The sequence below is a fragment of the Ambystoma mexicanum genome, chromosome 3p, assembly GCF_040938575.1.
Source record: "Ambystoma mexicanum isolate Mex_15411 chromosome 3p, UKY_AmexF1_1, whole genome shotgun sequence".
NCBI lineage: Eukaryota > Metazoa > Chordata > Amphibia > Caudata > Ambystomatidae > Ambystoma > Ambystoma mexicanum.
In genome coordinates, this window is record NC_090925.1 from 852,903,435 (window position 1) to 852,922,512 (window position 19,078).

A 19,078-nucleotide genomic window follows, 5' to 3' on the forward strand; every position below is an offset into this window, starting at 1 on the left:
GGCGCGTCGAGACAGGGAGGGTTCAACAAGGGCAGATAGACGATGGTCCCACTATGGCAGCTCTGCATCACATAGCGCAGCGGAAGGGGATAGATTCCAAAAAGCCATGTACATGGCAAACTCTCAATTAAATAATCTGTCCATGCATCCATACATCATTCCCTCATCCCGGTATGAAAACGCCTGATTATTTACTCACATAACATGTGAAATTTCCATTGAGTCTGTGCGTAATGCAGTCTGCAAAATCCACTGTGCTCCAGCCCGGAATTCCAGTGTTGTGAAGTAACATGTATTTGGGAACGTCCGGCCTTATCGTCCACTACGCTATTGCGCATCCCATACTATTCATATCAATCATTGCATTCTCGCCATGGCCCCTGTCCGAAGGATATTAAACAATAGAACTTTATATCTGCAGTCAGACCTGTGGGCGTCTCCTCGCCGCTAGCTGAAAACCGAAAGCGCTGTCCTTCGAATTCCTCATTTGCAACATCACGTCGAAAAGGCATCTGTGACCGCTTGAAATCACAAAATCATCCATGTAGTGCGGCAGTGTGTGAAAATGGCAACTGGCTTCACTCACAAATGGGACGCCCCGCCCGTCGGTGAACCTCGGTACAGTGCTGCATGAGGGTCCACCGTTAATCGAGTACTACATTCCACTGACCCTTCACAAGTTTGTTCGCGACTGTAAAGATAGTATGTGAAACAATGGGACCATAGCAGAATGAACATATGAACCAATATTTCACTGCCATCGGGATTAAATACATGATTGTAATAGCAAGATGCCATGCGTCAAATTGCAGCGTTGTGTGCGGGACGTGCTCGCCCAAAGGGGATTGCAGCTTGCACAGGTGGAATGAATCACCACAGGTGGAGGCTATACTGCCTAAAAACACATAAATTGCACACCCAACCCCCTCCCACAACCACACCCACTCCAAAATGCTAACGGCAGGACTAGCGATGTTGGCCCTGGGGGACCTGATAGCACTGCAAGTACTCCAACTTCAAGAAGAAGACGAACACCAACTACTACAACAACCGGCCGCACAGAGGAGACGCAGGAGGAGGAGGAGGGCAAGGCAGGGCCAGCAAGGCCCACCAGCACAGCCACTACCACCACGCAGGCAGCCCGCAATCCGACGCCTCCGAGCTCATCCGTTCAACCTCACTGATGAGCAGATCCACACCCTATACCGTTTGGACCGGGACACCATAACCGCCATTGTGGACATGACACACGCTGACCTTGTCAGCATGATAGATAGCCCAACCGCCATCCCACCCCTACTGAAGGTAGTGTCTGTACTACACTTCCTGGCCACAGGCACCTACCAGCACACAGTCGGACAGTTGCATGGCATTTCACAGCCACTGTTGTCACGGACACTATTGCAAGTGCTCGATGCCCTCCTGAAGCACGCAGACGACTACATCTCTCTACCACGCTCGGAGCAGGAAATTACGAACACAAAAGTGGGATTCCATGCACTTGCCGGCATACCGGGTTGCATTGGTGCCATCGACTGCACCCATGTGGAATTGGTTGTCCCACATGCCATGGAGGTCCAGTACCGCAACCGAAAACAATATAATTCTCTTAATGTACAAATGGTGTGTGACCCCAACAGGATCATTACACATTGTTGTGCCCGATTTCCTGGATCAACCCATGATTCTATGGTCTTGAGGAACTCTACAATACCACGCTACATGGAGCGACACGCAGGGAACAGATCCTGGCTACTCGGTGAGTCTCATTTCATGCATGATAATGTGGGGTATGTGATGCGGCAATGACCTGGCAGGAAGGGGGGGGGATGCGTACGTAGCAATGTCATTCCATAAACATCCTTTATTGTCCATATACAGGTGATGCCGGGTATCCACTGAAGAGATGGCTCCTTACACCACTCCGGAACCCACAGAACCAGCATGAGGAGGACTACAACCATGCCCACTCACGTACCCGTGTAGTCATAGAACAGGCATTCGGCCTACTGAAGGCTCGTTCCGCTGCCTCAGCAGGTCTGGCGGGGCACTCCTGTACCGCCATGAGAAGGTTGCAAAGATGGTCATGGCATGTGTCATGCTACACAACATGTGCGTACGTAGAAATGTGCCCATGCCCCCTGACGCAGAACTGCAAGCACCTGAAGATGGTCATGATGAGGGTGGGGATGTGGCAGCACCTCAAGGGGTCCGCGAGGCACAGGAGGGCCGTGAAATTCGTCAGATTATCATAGATTCATGCTTCTAGCACTCACGCCTGGTGGCTGATACATGGACACGGGACTTGTGGCACTGTGTGTGTCTGGAACATGCACAATATGGACTGTACACCTATAAAGGCCTCGTACACAAAGATCAATGTCCACACATCTCATTGGATGAATGTGAAATGTTTATAGCATATGTGAAATTATGTTACACACCCCATCGACCCGCCACCCAAGAAAGCCCAACACACCCCCTCCACCCTCCTACCTCCCCCCCGAACACCAGTGTCCAAAGATGCTCATTGTCAGTGGGCAGATGCTATTGCAAGCCCCCTCTCCGGGTATCAGGGGCACCCCTGCCTGTGGAGCGCAGGTTCCTCCCAGATCTACGTTGGGGGCTGCCCTGGACGGAACTTGCAACGGATGATGTCTCTGCCTGCTCACGTCCATGCATGTCCCTAAGGGTTTGTGAGAGCTCAGTGAGCACACGGCGCACAGCGGCAAGTTCAGCACATACGTCTTTGGACGTCGCATGCAGTTCCCCCCTCAGGCTCTCGGTGCTTCTCTCCATTTGTACCCTCAGGCTCTCGGTGCTTCTCTCCATTTGTGCCCTTAGTGTCTCTGTACTTCTCTCCATTTCTGCCCTAAGTGTCTCAGTAGATGTTTCTATGGCTGCCTTAGTACCCCCACATTCATCAGCATGCTCCTTGAGGAGCGTGGCCAGTTGCTGCTGTTGCACGATCACCTGGTCGAGGGACTGTTGCCTCTGCTGGGCCATGCCCATTTGCGGTGGTGTCACAGAGGGGCTGATCACCTCATGTTGCCTTGCCACAGGGCTTGTGGGGGATGGCCAGTCGTCGTCTTGTGGGTGCCCCTGCGTGGTATCCTCATGGTGTACGGGATGAAACAAACAGGGGGATTGAGACAGGTCATGGATGGATCCTACATCGACAGCACCGTTTTCTGTGTCGGAGCATGCTGCCATTAATGCAGTGTCACCTATGGTGCTGCTGCCACCAGAAGCAGTGCCTTCTGTGGCATCCATTGGGGGGACCTGTGGTGCTGCTGTTGTGGGATTGCTGGCTGCTGGGGTGCCTGTTGAAGTCCCCTCCTGTGTGCTGCCACTTGATTTGTGCTGCTGCCGTGTCTTGATCCGTGCAGCTGAGGTGGAGGGTCTTTGGCCGTTGGTCTTGGCCCTCTTTGAAGGTGTGCTGGTAGGGGTGTCCTGAAGCTCGTCGTTTGAATCGGACCCTGTGTTGGAGTAAAGGAGGGCGAGCGTTATTTATGGGTCTGTGGAAATTGGAATGGCAATGTATCACATGCATTGGGGTGGTACCTGAGGGTGATTTGGGTCAGGGCCTTGGAGGTGGTTTCATTTTTGTGTGGATTGAGGATGCAGTTGTTTTGCAGCCTGCAGTTAGGGTGTGCATGCTGCACGTGTGGAGGGTGTTTTTAGGATTATTAATTATTTATGTATTTAATGTAACTGTTAAAGTGCGCTATCAGGCCAATGTATGTGGACGTTCTCCTGGACATGTGTTTCTGTTGCACTATGTGGACACATGGTGCTTCACATGATTGGACATTGTGGATTTAGCATTGTTTTATTTGGCCCACCTACCTGATTCTTCGGATGTCTGCACTCCTTTCTCCATCCCTCCGACTCCCTCTATACTCTCCATTCCAATGGTGGAGGCACAGATTTCTTCCCAGGGGGTCAACTTGATGGGTGATTCCGATCCTCCCCCGGTAGCTGTGGCAATGTTACGGTTGGCTGATAGTATGCTCCGTACGCGTATCCGCAAGTCGTCCCATCGCTTTCTGCATTGCTGTGGGTTGCGGGGTGCGGTCCCCACCGCACTTACCCGCTGTGCCACCAGGGCCCATATAGCCTTCTTGTTCGCAAGTGCCGTCCTGGTCATTTGCGTCGAGAAGACGACGGCAGCATTCTCCTGGAGGGTCTCTGTGAGCACGGTGAGTTCCTCATGGGGGAAGTGGACCTGCCGCTTGCGGTCGCACGCTTTTTTCGCAACTTTTCCCATTTTGATTGTTTTCACTAGGGTGGCTAACGGGTTGGGATGTGTCTCAGGGTAGGATTTTTAATGGTTGTGTTGGGATTCTGATTTTATAGGTGTACGGCGTGCTGTTTCCCGTTCCGGGCCCATGTTTTTACTTCCGTTTCCGTATATTTACGGTCACCGTATTTTGCGATTACCGCTCATTACGGTGACCGCTATGATGGGTGGCGGAATTGCACCTAGGGCGCCGTACGACGGCGGTGAGGGGCGTTTTGGGGACATTTCCGCCATCGCGGACTTTGCACTTCCGCCATGGCGTAGTGCTCGTGCCCGATGGGTCAGAATTAGCCGCACTTTACTCCGTCGTGCAATGGCGGAAACGCTATTTACGCTATGGCGGTCAGGTCAGTTACTTTCCGCCAGGGTCGTAATGAGGGCCAAGGTATCTGGGATATCTAGTGGGTGGAGGTAAAATTCGACCACAACTGGACAAAGTTGAAGCCATTCTGAAGCTACCCATGCCCAACAACAGTAAACAAATATGTGCTTTTTTGGGTTTTGTGGGGTATTACAGGAGGTTTATACCTCTGTTTTCCTCATTTGCAGCCCCGTTGACGGAAGCATTAAAAAGCACCTACAAGAAAGACATCCATTCGGACCAAGAGGCTCTTAAGGCATTCAGCCAGTTAAACAATTCAATTTCAGCCCTACCAGTCCTATGTCGTCCGGACTTCAAAAAAGAATTACATCTACAGACTGATGCATCTTGCTCCGGGTTAGGAGCCGTACTCTCTCAAGGTGTTGAAGAGGATCTATATCCTATAGCCTTTATTAGCCGAAAACTCCTACCCCATGAGGAATCATATTCAACAGTGGAAAAGGAATGGCTGGCTATCAAATGGGCTATTGAAGCATTGAGATATTATCTCTTAGGCTGATCATTCACTGTGTTCACTGACCATGCGCCACTACAGTGGTTGGCCGTACAGAAGGACTCCAATCAGCATGTGTTAAGGTGGTTCCTCACTTTGCAAGAATATCACTTCAGAACTGTACATAAACCCGCGGCTTTCCAGGTGGTTCCGGATTACCTTTCCAAGAGTCTGGATTGACCCTAACGGATCGAGTCTTCGGGGGGGGGGGGTTGTGAACGGAACGCTGAAGTAAGGACACCAGCAGCGGCACGACGGAACAGAGAAGATCAAAGGAGAACAATTAATCACAGAGCAATGGAAGGAGGAAAGCATGGTTTGTGCGACATAGACCAAACGAAGGGGGTAGAACAACAATGTCGAGGGCATACATGGTCACAGGCGGCTGATGGTTGCGAGTCCTCGGAAGGTGGGGGTATAGAAGACCGGAACAGAAGCCTCCTGGCCGTACCTGCTCCCCTATACCCGAGAAATATACTCTCATGTCAGCAGGGTAACATCAATCAGCCCAGTTATGCTCCCCAACAGCCGGTGGATTACCATCGAGCAGTTCCGTTCACATGGCAGTGGAAAGCCGCAACAAAGAAACAAGTGGGAGTACCGGATTACGGAGAACCCCGGCAACGCTCACCTTTCATTTCTCGTTGCAGAGGTCCAGCGACTGCGGCGGTGTCGGCTCACGTGGAGGCCGGCATTCCTTTCGGTTGCGCGGGCTTGGCGGACCAGGCATGGAGGCAACCTTCGTTATGAGAGAAAGGGGGCAGGGCTTATGGGAACTTTTATAGACTACCTGAACAACACCTCCCTGATTGGTTCACAGCCCTCCATCCCCTATTTAAGGTGGAGACAAATGACGGACTGGGTGTGTCTTCTCCATTCCCTTGCAGGAACCCGAGAGAGAAGGAACACCCGAGACGATGTGGGCTTATGAGAACTAGCTACACCTTTGTGAAGCCTCATCCTTATTACAGAAGGAAGAAGTAATCTTTATTAAGAACCTTTTAAGTTGAAGCAGTTATCCCTGCATGCTGAATAAATGTTTTTTTTTGGTTCAACAATCCTTGCTGCCAGGTCTCTCATTTACATACCTCTAATAAGACTACAATATTAGAGTTGTGATGTATGGGCATTTCTGCCAGGCAACATTTGTTTAATAGTGGAATTCTCAACTTTAAGAGCCTGAACCTCTGTTATAAGGGCCACCACTTGTTGAATCAGGTCCATATTTGGCATTGCAAGCTGTCCTCAATCACCTACATGTGCCTGTAAACACTTCTGGAAGCATGGTGGATCATGCTATACTGGACTAGTCTCTTGTGGTACCCGCGTGGCCCACCAAGATAAACTCTCTCAGGTCTCTTCAAGACCTTGGATTTTCTCATCAGTCTCATTTCTCTCCACAACCTTAGTTCCTCTCAGACTTCTTTCAACACAATACCTATGATGGTTATGGGTATTCCTCCTCCATTCATATTTATTTTCAAACATACGATATTCTCACCATTCTTTCAGTGGTTGTCATTCTCCAGAGTCTTCAAGGGATTGCCACATCTACAGGCCTTCCTCCTGGTCTCAAGGTTTGCAAGTGGGATCTTTCCCTCAGTCCTGAGCAGCACTCAGTGCCAGCTCTTCAGGTTGCACCTCTGGCATAGTTGCGTCATTGTCAATGCGCAGCTAACACGACAGGTACTACCACTTTCCAGATATTTGACACCATGTGATTCCAGTGAGAGGATGAAACTCAATTTTCTTACCCCCAGTTTTACTCCGTGTCTGTTTCCCAGTCCGTCTTCTTGCAAGCCCGGTGATCGATTTTCTAAACCGGCTCCAGATTGGATTCTCCGGTGTAGGGGTTAGTTATTGTGTGCTAACTGTTAGTGGTTTGATAAGGCTCGGTTTGAATCAGCCACTTATTGTCCCCTTCTGTGCATTGGTTTGACTTCACTGGTGCCCTTATCTGCATAATGATCTCCACAGAGTCTTAAAACCCAGACTAGTCACTCACTGCCATTTTGGATGGACTATTCAGTGTGTGGAGAAGCGCCACTGCGATGGTCTGCAATATTTGGGGACCTTATTATGAGCAGAAGTGGACTGGCCTATAAGGAACTCTGGAGATATCCTGGTAGGCCTCTGCACCCTGAGCCTCTTTTGTGTGGTAACCTATTTTATTTCCAAATGTACTCATAGGAAAAGAGCTGGGCTTGCTGAAAATGTGTAATAGTGGGCCACTTTGAACATTATTTCCCGGGCCTCTTTTGGTTCCCAGTCCACCCTTGATTATGAGTAAAAACTTGAATCCATCAGAGTGCAACCTTTCGGACTTTTGCAGTGACAGTACAGTATTGAACATGGCTTTCCATGTCACATTGCTCCGCATTCAGCGTCTAGCAAACTCCTGCCGTTGGCCTTTCCTTTGGTTGATATGCTTATTAAAAACGGAGCAGAGAGTTAACCGGCACACCTGTTGTTATTTTCATTCTGGAGGGTCTACAGTTGACTTTTTGTCATGTTTTACAAAGGACTGAGAGACTGTGGCTTTCTACTGTTACATAATGGCCCTTCGGGGCACTCTCGTCCCAGATAACCTTTGCAGATAAAGATGATGCCTTTTGAAATAAAATAGAAATACTTCATGTCTGTGGGGTGGGCGAGCTAAGGGAATTCCACTGCTTCCATATTATGTTATGTTAAGTTGACTTATGCTGCGTACCAGTTTATAATCACTATTTCGAATAACATTTGGTCGAAAGTCAAAATGTCGAAAAAATAATGTTGAAAAAAAATGTGAATGTCTTTTTTAGTTTGTTTTTTGTTCAAAATGGGGGGGGGTTCTGTTTTAACACTTTTTTTTACTTGCGGAACCAAAGAAAAAATATGTAAATAAAAAAAAAAAGCATTCGAATTTTATTTTTTAGACATCATTATTTGTACATTTTTGTCATTCGACTAAATGTTTTCGACATTTTGACTGGACACCCTGCGTACCACTACCATTTGCATGGTCTCCAGATGCTCATGTGGCTCTGTAAGAAAGAGGGCGGGGTAGGTTACTGAGGGAAGAGGGATAGGATAGCGGTTATGCTCTTCCGATGATGTTTGCAGAACCAGGAAAAACTGGCGTCTGTGCGTGTCCGCTTTTTGAGTGTGCTCTGATTGTGTGCACTGGCCTGTTGTGACCGGAGGGGTGAGGCCCAATGTCTGGGTTGTTTGTTGTTTGTGGTTGTTTTTTGTGGCGAGTGTGTGGTTTGTGTGTTTTTTGTGTGTGGTGTGGCTGGACCTTTGGGCATGTGTGGTACTAGAGAGGTATGCGTGTTTTGTGTGTGGTGTGGCTGGACCTTTGGGCATGTGTGGCACTTGGGAGGTATGCGGGAGAGGAATGAGGAGCAGGGGTGGTTCGTACAGTTACAAACTTCAGAGTGCAGCTAGTTTTCGGCACAGTGGTAATATTCGAAGGACAACCGTACTGTATTCAGCCTAGTGACTGTGCTTGAAATGCACCTAGATTCAATACATTGGCTGTACTAAAAAATGCACCTAGAAAACAAGACATTTGCTACGCTCAGTGGTGCACCTAGATTAAAAACATTGGCTACACTCAGTGATACATCTAGATTCAATACATAGGCTACGCTCAGTGATGCACCTATATACAATACATTGGCTACACTCAAAATTGCATCTAGAGTCAATACATTGGCTGTACTCAAAATGCACCTAGAAAACAATACTTTGGCTATGTTCAGTGATGCACCTAGATTCAATATATTGGCTATGCTCAGTGATGCACCTAGATTCAATATATTGGCTACGCTCAGTGATGCACCTAGTTTCAATACATTGGCTACGCTCCATGGCTACGCTCCATGGCATGGCTCCATACATTGGCTTAACCTCCATGCTGAATCTGTTGGTAATCTTCATGACCATCAATCCAGATTCAGAGCGGCCAGAAGCACGGAAACTGCTCTCCTGAACATCCGTGAGGACCTGCTCCTGAACCTCGATTCCAACACTCCCTGTGTTCTCATTCTGCTCGATCTCTCCTCTGCCTTTGACACTGTCAACCATGCCATCCTGCTCAACCGTCTCCGTGATAACCTGGGTATCACTGGTCAGGCTCTGGCATGGCTGACCTCTTTCCTTTCCGGTCGACCCTCCCAGGTCCAAATGGGCTCCTTCCTCTCTGACATCTTTTTCTCCACCTGTGGTGTCCCCCAGGGATCCAACCTCTCTCCCTGGCTTTTCAACCAGTATCTGGCACTCCTCGCCCACCGCATCGCCACTCTCTGCCCTCACTTCCAGTGCTATGCGGACGATACCCAGCTCATTTTCAGGCTACCCTCGGCCTCCTCCTCTCCTTCCCTCATCTCCGACTGTCTGTCTGCTATCCAGGAATGGTGTGCCGCCAATGACCTCTGCCTTAACGCCAGTAAGACCGAGATTCTACTCATAGGCACACCCACTCCCTCCTTCCCTGCAGCTCTCTGGCCGGCCTCCCTTGGCCCCCTTCCCGCCCCTACCTGCAAGGCTAAAAACCTCGGGGTCATCTTCGACTCCACACTCTCCTTCTCTCCTCATATATCTGACGTCTCTAAGAAGTCACACTACCAGCTGCACCTCCTCAGAGGTATTCTTCCCTTCCTCTCCTTCCCCAAGAAGCTCACTGTCTCCCGAGCCCTGGTTCTCTCAAGGCTGGACTACTGTAACACCCTCTATCTTAATCTGCCGGCCTCCACTCTCCGCCCTCTGCAACTTATCCAGAACAGAACTGCGAGACTTGTCCTTGGCCTCAAGCCCAGGGACCGTATCTCTCCAGGACTGAAATCTCTTCACTGGCTCCCAGTGGCTGCGAGGATTAAGTTCAAAACCCTCTGCATTGTCCACAAGGCCTTCTGGGGCCTGGGGCCTAAATACCTTCAACTCTCTCTTCCTAAATATCTTCCTTCACGAGCCCTTCGCTCATCCGTCTCCAACTCCCTCATGGTCAGCCGCTTCTCGAAGCAACGAGCTGGGGGTAGATCTCTCTCCGCAGCAGGGGCCTCCCTCTGGAACAGCCTTCCTGCCTCCCTGAAACTTGAGGAGAACCATCTCCGGTTCCGGAAGTACCTCAAAACCTTCCTCTTCGCTTCTGCCTTCTCTCTCCCTCTCCCATGCTAAACCTGCTTAACTCCCCACTGAATTCTGCACTAAACCTGCATCTGGGCCACTCTCAGCGACCTCGGTCCAGGGCCCAGCCACTCTCCTCTTGCACTGCCTCCCTGGCTCCCCCTGCACTGTGGGACTGTCACTGTATCCCTACAGCCCCCCTTCCCAGCACTTGCTCTGCACTTACCTCGCACTTGCCACCAGCTGGCCCTTTTTATTTATTATTTATTATTTTATTTTATTACGCTACTTACCTTGTATTGCACTTCCCCCCCACCTCCTCCCCCTGCACTTTCTCCTTTTCCCCTTACCACTGCACTTGCGCGATCTGAATGACACCTGGCCTAGTAGGATCGTTTGTCTGTCTTCCCCTTGTTTCCCTCCCTCCCTGCCTCGTCGCGCCTTGAAACACTTGTGTATAGGCGCGTTACAAATACCATATCATATCATATCATATCATATCCTCTGGTAGGCACATCAGGTAATGCCGGAACTACCTAGTCCCTAGGAGCTATGCCTCCTCATATGAAACGATGGGGAGTGGATCCAACTCACCAGAGCAGATACCCTGAAAATATAAAGTTGATTTGGCTGTTGTGATCTGGACATAGATATGATATGATATGGCATTTATGATGCGCCTGTATACAAGTGTTTCTAGGCCCGACAAGACAAGGAGGGGGAAACAAAGGGAGGACAAGACAAACAATCTTACTAGGCCTTGTGTCATTCAGTTCGTGCACCCCTCCTTTAGATGTGAAGTGCTTGGATGGTATTTCGTTGATTGTATATTAGGACAGCCATCTGTTATTTATGGATCTGTATGATGTTGACATGAGTGTTAGTCCAAGAAACCATCGGCGTGTAGGCTTGTCTCAAGACACTTTTTCTGTCCTAATAAACCCATGTAGAGCTTGTGAGTGCTACAGAAAAAAGTTAAAACAACCACATCTCTCAACAAATGTGTCCAGCCGAAAAAAAAGAAGCAAAAATTTGATAGGATATAATATTTATTATGCACTTAATACTCATAGGTTTCTAAGCACCGAGCTGAGAATTGAACCTGTGTTGCTCTGTGCCACCTTGCTTCTAAGGTGAGCGCGTTGCCCCTGAGCTATCCCCCAGAGAGGATTTTATATAAAAAGGCGACAAAAGACATTTCCTCACGTCAAAAAACATATTCGATAGGAGGGACGGTGCACCATGTGTGTATAGAGTATACATTGCGGGTACACTGCCTGAATCCCTTGGCTTCCGCGGTTCAGGGGGCCGGACTTCAGATTTGGCATAATGGGGCAAAGGAAAGAAAACCACCAGAAGTAGGTAAATGGACCCAGGCGGCTAGGGGCAACCACTTCTCATGATAAAACCAGACACGCAGGTGATTCTACCAGAAGACGCGGGGTCAACATGTGGAGCAGAGGAAGACCAGACAACATACAGTCCCTCCGAACGAATGGTCAGGCACCAGAGCGTAGAGAACAGAGACATGCCATGCCATGCCATGTTGGTTGCATTTATACTCTCTAGAGATGTGTTTCAGGGGTCATGTGCATGAAATATAAGTTAGCTCGGTATCTGTTTAATTGATGATAACAGTTTGGCCTCCTACCACTTTTTATCACTTTGGTATATTCTTTACAGCAGTTTTAAAGTGTAATGTTATTTGTTTTGTAAAAATTCTATTTTCTGAATTTTTTGTGAACATTTATTTTTCTCTTACCTTTTGTATAATATTTAGTGGTTATAACAAATTATTTCAATACTAATACAACGATACTCTGTTGTTACTGTGAGTGGGTGACTGCTACACCTCTGAGGTCATGAGCAAAAAAATAAATAAAAATAGAACCATCTTTCAAATCCGCCCAAAAATAATAGCAGGGCTTTAAGTGGAGTGGGCTCTGCTGGGACCAAGTACCAGCAGAGCTGTAAAATGCCCCCGTGACAGGTGTATGCCATGTCCCTTTTTTCTGCCAACATCAGGATTCCATCGCTGCCACAGGCGTTGTTTGTTACTGCGGCAACAGCTGATGGGCCCCCCCAGCTGCCCATCTTACAATGCATTTTACAATGCAATCAAGTTGGTTGGTGCCTAAAGCTGTCTACAAATCAGCAGCTGAATTTCCTCAGGCAAAATTTAGTATCTATAAACCTGCCAGGCTACTACGCAAGCAGTGAAGACCATTCAGCCCCGAGGGTCAGGCTCGCTCGAGTGGGCGGTCGTGCTTTTTCAGTGGCGGCAGCAAAGGCTTGGAATCTTCTCCTGCTCTCTTTGCGTAGCCTTGATTCTCACCTGCCTTCGTCGGTCACTTTTAGCCCTTGCTCTTTTAGTCTCGCTGGTTTTTGGTTGATCTCACTGCTTAGCCTGGCGCCAAGGTGCCTTCGGGCCTACGTTGCGCTGTATAAATGCGTTGAAGATAAGATAAGAAGTTGCAAAGCACAAGCTGGAAGAAGGTCTTTTTTTGATCAATTCTGCAGCCATCTCACCCAGGAGCAGGCGCTTGTCCTTCTCACGCTCCAGTGTATCCGCTCCATTTATATGTGAAAATATAGATCATTGAATCTAGTTTGTCACTTTCTCAAATCATTAGCTCAGCAATTCCCTTCCTTGCACTGTACTACCAAGAGCAGAAGGCATGCACTTTAATTGAGTAAGTTTGCTGTAGTCTTTTACAGATATCGACCTCTGTTACTGATACAAGAACGAATCATACTATTATGTGCCGGCATAGCCACCATACACTGCACCAGGCTCCATTAGCCTGTAGCTTTGTAATTGCTGCTTTGTAAGGCAGCTCTATTGAAGAGAGTACTAATGTAGCCATTGAAAGATTACTGTGCAAAAACTATTGGATTCTGCTTTGAAACAAAAGATGGGATGGAAGGAAAGGTAGTCCGCTGCCAACTTGCAAATGGTTGAACCTGGATGTCTGGGCTCGAATCTCAGTTTGCAATTTCGGGTGGTCCTAGGCAAACAGAGTGCACACCACAGGCTGAACAGCCAGTTTGTTAACTCACAGCAATGTCACTTCTGAGACAGAGCTCTTTCACAGAAAAGTCAAACAAGCAGGGATCAAGTTGAGGGGACACGCGGGTGGAGAGAGTCCACCCACTTTTTTTAGAGGGTGGGCTCAGTCCCCCGCACCCCAATGAGGAACACTGAAAGTCTTTTTTGGGTTTGTGGATTAAAACCAATTGCAAGGATCGAACCGCAGATGTCAGGTTTGCAGGCAAGGCACTTCAACACTTCAACACTGCACTATATAACCTGAAGAAAATAATAATAAATAAATAAAAAATAAAGGGTGAACTGTCCCATTTCGGTGCTGCAGGTTCCAGGGGAAACATTTGTATTGGTTCTTAGAGTTTAAACCATGCACACCTTTTAACGCTTTCAAAAACACTATTAGAAGAAAATATCCTCTCTTGGTTTTGTGTGTGTGTTGATTTTATGGAAGGCAAATGCCATTCGTCCTGTGCAATTTGGGTGGTTATGCAAAGCCAATTTAATGAAATGTGCATATTTCACTTTGATATGCTAATTTCGTTATTAAAACGTTTTATTTCAATACAGCAAATAGTAGTACAGCACACCAACTATCAATCACAATGCAACAATAAGTACATTCCCAAATCTATCAGGCCAATAGCAACCAACAACAATGGTCTATCAAACTACATCTTACTAATGAAATTAAGGAAGAGATTAGAAATACAGAAGGAAGAAAGAAAAAGAAGACAGGTTAGGTGTAAGGAACCAAAGTACCATATTCTCAACAAACATTCCTAACTATTATGGAGGTTTCACGCAACGACTCTGTAGTGGGACATGTAAACTTTTAAACTATATGTCCCAGAACTTCTCAATGTCTAATTTCTGGCGACGACACATCCCATTGAGTTTGTTGGTGAGTCCCCCCACTTTTATTTTTAGGACTTGACCCCTGCAAACCAGTGATACATTACAAGGTGTGGGGAGATGAGGAGATGCGATGGGGCCTGGGGATCCAAGAGGCAGCAAGAACTGTTCACCCATGTTCCCTCCTGTCCGCAAGAGACACAAGAAACAAAAGCAATTCATTTCCACCCAGAGCACAATTGGTACATTTCGCTGAGAGGGCTAATATTGCATTTGTTTGCTTTGACAATTTATTTTTTTATGTCAAATGGTTGCAGGAGTTTTCTAATTTGAAAACAAGAGACATGGGTTCAATTCCTGGCTTCCCTGCATCACCAAAAGTGTGTCATTCTGGACAAACCACCTTACAATCATCTCAGTCTACTTATCTGGCAAACGTGGGCGTGTATAAAGCAGGGAACACTAGAAAAAATAAGCACTGTATAAAAACTAACACTACTGAGCTAGTGTGTTCCGTCCCAAGCGGTTTGGGCCACTTCAGTTTGTATTGTTGAGCTCTGCCCAATCCCTTACCAATGTATGGTCTGACTAATACAGAGCGAGATTTACAATCGAAATAATGAGGGGTCAATGGCCTGAACAGGCTTTGAGGTTGGGGCCATTGATATCCTTAACCTTTATCAAATACTCAGTAATAATAATGAGGCCCTACCACTCATTATGTAGGCCACGGCCATTGTGTGCCACTTCTGGGACCACTCACCCTTTTCCTCCAATCAAGTCTCCGGAAAACATGCTGCACACTTGCTGACCTCTTCTGATGCTGCTCTTCTGCGCATTCTGAATCTCAGACTCCTCTGAGATGCACCCTCAGGACAAGGGCTCCCAGGACCTGACCCTCAAGACCAGTTCATTAACCTCAAGCACCAGAGAGACCGGAGCAGTCCTCACCAGCTAGCTGGCAGCAGGAACCAGCTGGAGCAGGACAGGAGAAGGCCAGCAGAAGAGCAGTTATTGTATTCCCATTGGCTATGCCCACTAATGGCAGCATTGCCACTGTAAGAACACCCAAAGACAGGTCACTAACCTCAAGCACCAGAGAGACAAGAGCAGCCCTCACCAGCTAGCTGGCAGCAGGGACCAGCTGGAGTAGGACAGGAGAAGGCCAGCAGAAGAGCGGTTATTGCATTCCCATTGCCTACGCCCACTAATGGCAGTATTGCCACTGTAAGAACACCCAAAGACAGGTCACTAACCTCAAGCACCAGAGAGACAGGAGCAGCCCTGGACAGCTGTGCGACAGCTAGCTGGCAGCAGGGACCAGCTGGTGCAGGACAGGAGAAGGCCAGCAGAAGAGCAGTTATTGCATTCCCATTGGCTACGGCCACTAATGGCAGTATTGCCACTGTAAGAACACCCAAAGACAGGTCACTAACCTCAAGCACCAGAGAGACAAGAGCAGCCCTCACCAGCTAGCTGGCAGCAGGGACCAGCTGGAGTAGGACAGGAGAAGGCCAGCAGAGGAGCGGTTATTGCATTCCCATTGCCTACGCCCACTAATGGCAGTATTGCCACTGTAAGAACACACAAAGACAGGTCACTAACCTCAAGCACCAGAGAGACAGGAGCAGCCCTGGACAGCTGTGCGACAGCTAGCTGGCAGCAGGGACCAGCTGGTGCAGGACAGGAGAAGGCCAGCAGAAGAGCAGTTATTGCATTCCCATTGGCTACGGCCACTAATGGCAGTATTGCCACTGTAAGAACACCCAAAGACAGGTCACTAACCTCAAGCACCAGAGAGACAAGAGCAGCCCTCACGAGCTAGCTGGCAGCAGGGACCAGCTGGAGCAGGACAGGAGAAGGCCAGCAGAAGAGCGGTTATTGCATTCCCATTGCCTACGCCCACTAATGGCAGTATTGCCACTGTAAGAACACCCAAAGACAGGTCACTAACCTCAAGCACCAGAGAGACAGGAGCAGCCCTAGATAGCTGTGCGACAGCTAGCTGGCAGCAGGGACCAGCTGGTGCAGGACAGGAGAAGGCCAGCAGAAGAGCAGTTATTGCATCCCCTTTGGCTACGGCCACTAATGGCAGTATTGCCACTGTAAGAACACCCAAAGACAGGTCACTAACCTCAAGCACCAGAGAGACAAGAGCAGCCCTCACCAGCTAGCTGGCAGCAGGGACCAGCTGGAGTAGGACAGGAGAAGGCCAGCAGAGGAGCGGTTATTGCATTCCCATTGCCTACGCCCACTAATGGCAGTATTGCCACTGTAAGAACACTCAAAGACAGGTCACTAACCTCAAGCACCAGAGAGACAGGAGCAGCCCTGGACAGCTGTGCGACAGCTAGCTGGCAGCAGGGACCAGCTGGTGCAGGACAGGAGAAGGCCAGCAGAAGAGCAGTTATTGCATTCCCATTGGCTACGGCCACTAATGGCAGTATTGCCACTGTAAGAACACCCAAAGACAGGTCACTAACCTCAAGCACCAGAGAGACAAGAGCAGCCCTCACGAGCTAGCTGGCAGCAGGGACCAGCTGGAGCAGGACAGGAGAAGGCCAGCAGAAGAGCGGTTATTGCATTCCCATTGCCTACGCCCACTAATGGCAGTATTGCCACTGTAAGAACACCCAAAGACAGGTCACTAACCTCAAGCACCAGAGAGACAGGAGCAGCCCTGGACAGCTGTGCGACAGCTACCTGGCAGCAGGGACCAGCTGGTGCAGGACAGGAGAAGGCCAGCAGAAGAGCAGTTATTGCATTCCCATTGGCTACGGCCACTAATGGCAGTATTGCCACTGTAAGAACACCCAAAGACAGGTCACTAACCTCAAGCACCAGAGAGACAAGAGCAGCCCTCACCAGCTAGCTGGCAGCAGGGACCAGCTGGAGTAGGACAGGAGAAGGCCAGCAGAAGAGGGTTATTGCATTCCCATTGCCTACACCCACTGATGGCAGCATTGCCACTGTAAGAACACCCACATGTTGCCGCCCCCAATGACACCGTATTGCCACTGTAAGACAACGTTTTTGAGCTGTTTATGCAAATATATGCCAACATTGCCTCGTAGCAGTGTCCTGCCTACAGTGTTGCCTTGAAAACCTCTTTAAGTGCACCTTATTTCTCAAGTACAATGACCCAGAGGCGTTGGTAGGGGGCGCTGAAGGGCCTATAACCCCGGGTCTTTTGGTTGTAGCCCTGGATAGAAGCTCAGGGGCTACAACCAAAAAGCTAGCTTGCCCCGAGTGCTGCCATTAGTGTAGCCCCAGATCTTTTCCAGACCTAGCAACATGAATGATCCCAACCCCGGGGCAAACACTGACCTGCGGTCTGTTGGCACCTATTCTCTCATCCTCCCCCTTGCCCCTCCCGTGCGACCACAAGCACCAGGCACTACATACAAATGTACTTAAGTCGCATGCACACAGATGAGCAAACGAGCCCCACAAACCACCCTCCTTCCTAGCTAAACGAACCGCAAAGCGTACCCCTCTTGCATCAGCCCCTACTACTTCTCTATGGAAAGTCTAAACATGAAACCACTATCCTCCAGCTCGCCATGTTAAAAATAGCACTGCTGTGTCCTCCAGTCCATTCTGTGGTATACGTTACCACTCGTACCGCCATCATCACCCAAATGCCTCATTGAATTCAGTGTGACACTGCGTTATGTAAAAGCACCTTATGGAAGGGCTGCCTCTGCTCGCTGTTATTCCCATCTCTGTAACGTCCATTTTGTTCAAATTAAACCCCTTGTCTATTATGAAACAGAATACAAAAATACAATACACACAGCTTGACATGTATGGGTATCTGGTCATTGCATCTAATGCCATCCCATTGAACTTTTTCCATCTAAAAAATGTCCATCTAATGCATATTTTTTTTGGGGTGGGGGTAAAGGGTTAATTTTTGTTTAGGTGCATTATAAAGGGTAAAAAACAGGGGTTTGGGGAGGAAATCCCCCCCAAAAGAAAAAAAAATGCATTCGATGCTAATTATTTAGATGGTCGATACAAGGAGTTCAATGCAATGACCATAAACCTACGTGTGCAAGCATGCACACACACACACACTTTTTTTGGACATACCCCTGTCTGCAGCCGTCCACCTGAGGACCCCACCTTACTGCCACCTGCTAGCCGCCAGCATCCCAGAATGTTCTGAGGTAGGAAGCAGGGGAAGGTGTCAATCAAGGCCTCACCTGAGTTCTGTTTTCCACGCATGCCTTGGGGAAGTCAAACCAGTGGCCCTGCAGCGCTCAATGTGAGGAGGTGCAGGAGTGCCCCCTAACACAGTAGCCCAGCCAGCATTCCCAATGGGACGTGTAAGGCTGAGGAAGCAGCCCCCCTCCCACCTTGCATGCGATCCATGCAAAGAGGACTCCAGGTTTCCCAACAACACACAATGTTTCAGGAGTGCTCCCTCCGTGGCTTGCTGCAGTTGAGAACTCACCCAAGTCTCGCCAGGCCTGCCCTGCGGCTCATCCATAATTAGTGGGAGGGCACCGTCAGGTGACCCATTGTGTACGAGCCAATACCGGCTTACCTTATCCTACAGCTCAATTTGCACACACCCTGCCACCAGCACCAAAGCGATTGGATCAGCAGGAATGGAAAATCAATTGGCGGCGAGGGGGGCTTGTGGTTCACAAATACATCCTGGTATGATCATGTGAGAGTGCTATTTTTATATATATGGCGCTCCAAACCCAAAGGTATCCGGGATGCTATGCTCTGCACATGCCCCCACTTTTTTTTCCCATCCCTGATTAGAGGATGGCCATGACCCACACTAATGCCCTCCTATAAAGTATCACAGAACACAGCAGCTTACTGCCTTAAAGGGAATGTTTACTGAGGGATGTGGGAGCCAAAAGTAAAAAT

The 19,078-nt window shown here is 48.7% G+C and overlaps 1 protein-coding gene across 4 annotated transcripts in view; it reads left to right on the forward strand.

Moving 5' to 3' along the window:
• Positions 1-19,078, forward strand: part of DOC2A (double C2 domain alpha) — an 890,443-nt gene that overhangs the window by 249,053 nt on the left and 622,312 nt on the right. The window lies entirely within an intron of this gene.